At 39.1% G+C, this 6,322-nt stretch overlaps 2 non-coding genes across 2 annotated transcripts; both read left to right on the forward strand.

The window, feature by feature from the left end:
- Positions 1 to 4,759: 4,759 nt before the first annotated feature.
- On the forward strand, positions 4,760 to 4,830 carry Trnag-gcc. The gene has a single exon. It is a non-coding gene; the product is annotated as a tRNA-Gly (tRNA).
- Positions 4,831 to 5,072: 242 nt separating this feature from the next.
- Positions 5,073 to 5,143, forward strand: Trnag-gcc. The gene has a single exon. It is a non-coding gene; the product is annotated as a tRNA-Gly (tRNA).
- Positions 5,144 to 6,322: the final 1,179 nt, after the last annotated feature.

The raw sequence follows: 6,322 nt of genomic DNA on the forward strand, positions 1-6,322 counted from the left end.
GGAATTATCAGTGATTTGGATACGATTGATTTGCCATTTCGCTTAACAAAAACATGGATCGACTTCATCTTAAAGGCTTATTTAGTAATCTTTTTCAACTTGTCTGTATAGAATAAAAATATTTGGAATAATACTGATTGGTCAGCATTAGTATTGACATTTATCAGTAGCCAAATTGGCAAGTTAAAAATATAAAGTTTAATATTATAATTTTATTCTTATAGCCAAAGGAAAAAGCAAAGCTGACAACTCCAGCTGGGTAAGTGAATGAGATTCACATTGTTCTCAGTGAATTAAGTGCAATCAGCAATAGTTATCGATAAATAATAAATAAACAATTGCTGAAAGTGGTTTCTAAATATAAATGTTAAATGAGGCTAATTCCTTACAAAAAAAAGAACGAAATATCATAAATATGTAGTTTTATGACAGATGGCAGGGGGAAAAGTTGCAAATAAAATGCATTTTGTGACACTGCGGGAAGTGCTAAGATGCAGCCAACAATCAAGAAGCAACATTCCAACAATAACAACAACAAAAGCTGCAATTTGACGAACGTCATCAAAAATTTTACGAACCAAATAAAAATTATATGCCACATAAAGCTGATGACTGATGCAGCCTCCGATATTGCCAGGGGAACCGAACAGGTAAGTAAAAGTCTGAAGATATTATAGCCACAGCTCGGGACCCAGTTGACTTCTACGGACAGACAGCATGCAAATGACACATGGCCAATGCCAATGGCCAAGAGCTTCCACTGGAGGAGACGACATCGACATCGACATCGACAACGACTGACGCCAAACGACAGACGACAGAAGTTGCGACAATAAAACAGCCACAAAAGCCGCCGGCAACTGACTGAGTGAAATCAAGAAATGAAATAATAATAAATTCTGCATGGTAAATTACATCAAGTCGTAAAAGAAAATATGCAAATCGATTGCATTCATTTCATAATGATGTCAATAATTTTGAGTGTCAAAACGATCAACCGAAAGCAGATGCTCAACTTCTCTTTCAATCGACAGGTATTCAGATTATCAATACTATATATTTTTAAGCAGACATGCTCCAATTTGTGTTTCCGTTCCGAAAACGGAAGAACTTTCCTTTTAAAAAGGGAAGCCTTTTAGCTAGGACTTTCAGAAGTAAATTTCAATTTTTATCTATTATAATCTACTTTGTATTATTTTCGAATTATTATTTATTTCATGTGCAAACAGTTTAATTAATTGTAAATAAAATATGTGACTGACTTATTTTTAAATAAACATTTTCAGCAATCACCGAGTAGAGCAAAATATATCAATGACAGAATCTACCACAAGCAAATCATTTCGCATAATTGTAAAAGGAATACAAAAAAGAAGAAAAGAGTTGACAAATCAGAGAATTAATTCTCAGCTGAAGCGATCAATGCTTGCAATATGTCTGTGATGGACTGATCGAGCCATTAGCATTCAAAATAAAGTCAATAAGAGCCAAGCCATGAAATCGAACTGAAAAGTTATGGACTGAATTAACTGCAAATCGTTAACAATAATTCAGCAGGCATTCGTAAAGGGAAGTGAGGATGGGGGGAAAGGGCTAGATTTGCATTTGCCAGGGGAGGGGGGGGGGGGGGTGATACGCGCTTTTTATGTGCATATTTCACGCCAGGCGCGCCATCCTCGTCTGTCCCACTGACTGCTTTTTGCTGCGGCCCACGACGAATTCATAAAGTATCTCGCACTTTTAATGATTTCTGAGTTACAAGCTAGCCGAGTTGGGCCGGGAATGAACTGGGAACTGGCAACTGGACTGGGAGTTGGTTGGTTTGGTTTGGTTTGGCATCCGCATCAGCATCAGCTTCAGTGCCGCGCACGCAGCAGGTACAATGCAACAATTTGGCGGCAACTTATGACAGCGCTGCGATCGCAAATAAAGTCAAATGGCGGCCGCACCAAACTGATCCTGATCTCCCAAGCTCGCCAACCAACTGCAGCAGTGTGGGGCGCGAGAATTTATGCGCCTCTTTCGCAGCGACGACGTCGTTGTTGTTATCGTTGTTATTGTTGTTGTTGTTGTTGTTGATGGTGTTGTTGCTGTTGTTGTTGTTGGCGCTGTTGCGGCGGCTTTCGTGCGCACCTAAATTATGAATATTACCAAATGGGTCAATTCGAAATAAATAAGCAAACGGTCCACAGCCAGCCAGCGATCGGCCAATCGAGCCATTCAACCCATCCAAGCCACCAAGTATCCGCCAAGCTATTCAGCTTACCGCCAAATAGAGTTGTCTCTGTCGCAATTTCTCATTGAGCTGTCGTTCGTTTCATTTTCACGGACCACGGACTACGACGGGGAAACGGGAAACAGGCCAATCGGGCAACGGACAACGTACATTGGGAATTGGCACCGGATTTGGCATTGGGCGGCGTTTAATATCGCTCATGCATCTGGTAATCTATGCGCAATTAGCTGCGTACATCAGATTTAGTGTTCTGATTGCATTCTCTCTGGCCTCTCTGGCCGATTATTGGCCGTAAATATGATATGAGATTTTTCCTGTTTTCCTTTTTCGTTTTTTTTGTTCTTTTTTTTTGTATATTCTTGTGCCATTTGCTGTTTGCTGGGCTCATCCGTTAAATATTTAGGAGACAAGCGGAAATCTATTTAATTTTCCAATAAATGCAAATTTGTGTCGGCAGTCAAAGTGAGTGAGATATGCTCTAGCGGGGTAAGAAAAAACACTCAATTCGATTAGTGCACGATGCCGTGGGAAGGCACAATGAAGTTCTTCAGATAAATATTGGCGACTGAACACAACAAATACAGGCAAATTGGCAAAGTAAATATTTTTACCTTAAGCAAAGTACAATAAAATAAATTAATTGCAGACAATTATGTGCCTTCTTGTTAAATACAACTTTCTTCTTTTTTTTTTTAGTACAGTAATCACCGAAAACATTTATATGATGAATGCTGAATGAATGAGCCACGGGGGAACACCCTATTAATCTATGGGTATAGATGAAACATATTTCAAATGGTCTTAAATCATTTAAACGGTACTCTGCATAGCGACATATCGTAAAACGGAAACGATTCTATTGTCATTAGAGTCGTAAATACGGTAAACGCGCTTAAGTGATTTTCACACTAAAAACAGCGGGTCATTTCGTCTATTCGAAATGGTTGCAACGGTTGCCCCAAACCCTCCCATCCGCAGAGTGTCCCCCCAGTGTCGGCAAGCACCTCAGCGCCCATTGGCAATGCCACAATGGCAATGGCTCGCTTTATGCGCTCACATAAAATTAAGTTTTATGGCCGCGTATGAAGGAACACAGTTCAACAATTAAAGAACAATAAAAGCCACTTTGATGACGACCTCCACTTTGGTATTGGATGCTAACTCGCCTCGCTCGTCTCTCGTCGCTCGTCTCTTGCCTCTTTATGGCCATCAGCAATTGTGACAGCTGACAAGTCGGGCCAACAACAAGGTGCAACTGCAACCTGGATGGACAAACAACAAATCTGTCACGCCTGGTCACCCGGTGTTGCGTTGTTGTTGTTGCTTGTTTACTGTCAAATAATGGCAGTGGTCGTAAAATCCGTAACTTTATGGGTCTTTAAAAAGGCTCGTTAAAACTAAGACAAGAGAACCTAAGCATCAATGCGGCATTTGTTTACAGTGTTTATTTAATTAGAACTTTTCGATGTGACCTTTAACTTAAGTCTTGATTCTGCCGAGGCGCAGAGGCGTGAAATCACATCAAACATGCTCTACCCTTATCATTTGACTTTTGCCCAAAATCGAAACTATATATGGATGTGCATGTATATTTACATACAAGTACATCGAAATTAACGCCCACGATGGGGCTAATAAAAATTTATGGCACTCGGCAATTGATGCTTATGCGGCGCACACTTTGCCGACGACTTAAAACAAAGCGAACCAAGCCCCATTCCCAGCCAACCATTCAATTTGTGATATTTACGATCGAGGATCCCACGCGTCGCGCATGCGTCCAAAAAAAACGGAAGCGCCTGCAACGTAGTAAAGAGACTACGGAGTCCGGACTCCTGACAATCGCCGAGGTGCGTGGTGGTCTTTAAGTATGCACTTAACGCGGATTTATCACCTCCAACCAACCCACGTTACAATCGCACACATCAAACTAATCATAAAAATAATCGTCTCTGGGACTAAGTGTAAATAAAACGATTACTCCAGTAATGGGTTTATTTACTTTTTGCTGTTCTTTCAATCGGATTATTTACACACTCAAAATAATAAACAGTTTTAATTGAATGTATAAATTTTATTAACTATTAACTAAGTAAAAACTGAATTAATATTACTTCTTTTAAATTGATTGTTTGCAGTTTTGATTAAATGTACAACTACTAAGACAGAACTGAACCAATCTCAATAACTATTTATTTTCGCTGCAGTATTGATTTTGCTCAACTTATAAATATTAATACTATTTTATTGAATGTGTGCCATCAAAATAAGCATTTTAACTATTTCTTTCTTAAACTTTCCTATCAACTGTGTGTATTAAAATAATCATTGCAACTATTTCTTTCTTTCTTTAACTTTCTTATCAAATATACATATTATCAGTTGAATGATAATGTATTAAAATGAAATCTTAATTAATTGGCATTTTTGAATATAAGTATGTAAGTCTGTTGTGCTTGAATGCGCACAGAGATTAGATGTTCAAGCTTAAAGACACAATATTTTGGCAGCCTCCCCACACAAGCATCGGTGGTTCAGTGGTAGAATGCTCGCCTGCCACGCGGGCGGCCCGGGTTCGATTCCCGGCCGATGCAACTTGATTATCTTTTTATTATTTTTTGTTATAGATAAATAGTTTTAATAGATGTTTTATTACTTGATTTCTTTTAGTATTTTTTCACACATAACTAGTTTTTATAAATTTCCCTGCTCAATCAACAATCAGACAACTTTTTGAATAGTCAAGTTTAATCTATTGTTGCTTGGCTTATAATGACTTTTGTTTTTTTAAATCCAAAAGCTTAAGCTTGTAAGTTTTGATCAGGCTTTCACAAGAGCATCGGTGGTTCAGTGGTAGAATGCTCGCCTGCCACGCGGGCGGCCCGGGTTCGATTCCCGGCCGATGCAAATAGATTTTTTTAGAATCAACTTTTAAGTTGTATATAAATCTTTTTATTTATTATCATTCATTCAAAACATTGATAATTATCGAACCACCTTCGCATTAATTGCAATCCTCAACATTTTTATATCCCGTATACAAAAACAAACATTGAGAAGGGGCAGTTGTCAGCCTGACATTTGCTGCATTGTTGCATGGTACACAGTTGTCAATCTGGCATAAATCAGGACCACAAACATTGGCGGGAATATGAAGGCTGGCAGCATGGCTAATAAATCAGTCAAGTTGGCATTTTAAGGCGACTATAAATATATGTGATTGACGCCGCATACACTATAAAAATGGAATTAAAAGTGCGTAAAATTTAACACATTTAAGGAACACACCCCGACGCTATTGTGTGTGTGTCGAGTGTGTGCTGATAAGGCAAGTTGCAGATGGCATGACTCAGGCAACGCTTCCTTTCGTAAGCAATAAAAAAGGCATAATAATCGGCCAAAGATTAAATACCCTTGCAGGCAGATGAAGTTCATCTATCATATATATATCACACTCCAACCAATCAATAACCAGAAATATAAAACAAAGTATTTCATATAAGGAAAATGTTTGACTAATATATATAGAAGATAAATAGATTAAGCGAAACATTGTCGAATAATCTTGGATTGAAGTGAGTTGAAAAAACTGGTCGTAGGCGCTATAAACATTGCCACATAATTAAAATACCCTGTGTAAGGGTATATACACGAAATATATGTGACATTATCAGGCGCATGTCTGCTGACTGCCGACTCTCTGGTTGTGAAACTGAAACTGACACTGACTGGATGCCATCATAAAAAGCATAATTATGGCATTTGTGTTAATGTGATTTTCTGGCCGCAGGCGCAGCAATCAGTTGTTATCAAGGCGCAGGATGTGCTCTGCATGAGCGAGACTGAAGCGAACTCATGAGTCTGCCTGCAATGAGACTGAAACCCAGTGCGGCGCTCCCGAGAGCTGAGCAGAGCTGAGCTCGCATAAATCACTTATTATGAGGCGTAATTAATGCGACTATATGGCGACCCAAAATTTCTATAAATCATCAGATTAGGCAAACACGCTGGCGCATCCTTGGCTGGGCCCATTCCCATTGCCGCATTCGTGTTCATATTCGCAGTAGCATATGATGATGTTGAAGG

The sequence above is a fragment of the Drosophila grimshawi genome, unplaced genomic scaffold, assembly GCF_018153295.1.
Source record: "Drosophila grimshawi isolate 15287-2541.00 unplaced genomic scaffold, ASM1815329v1 contig_1377, whole genome shotgun sequence".
In the NCBI taxonomy this organism is placed as follows: Eukaryota; Metazoa; Arthropoda; class Insecta; order Diptera; family Drosophilidae; genus Drosophila; species Drosophila grimshawi.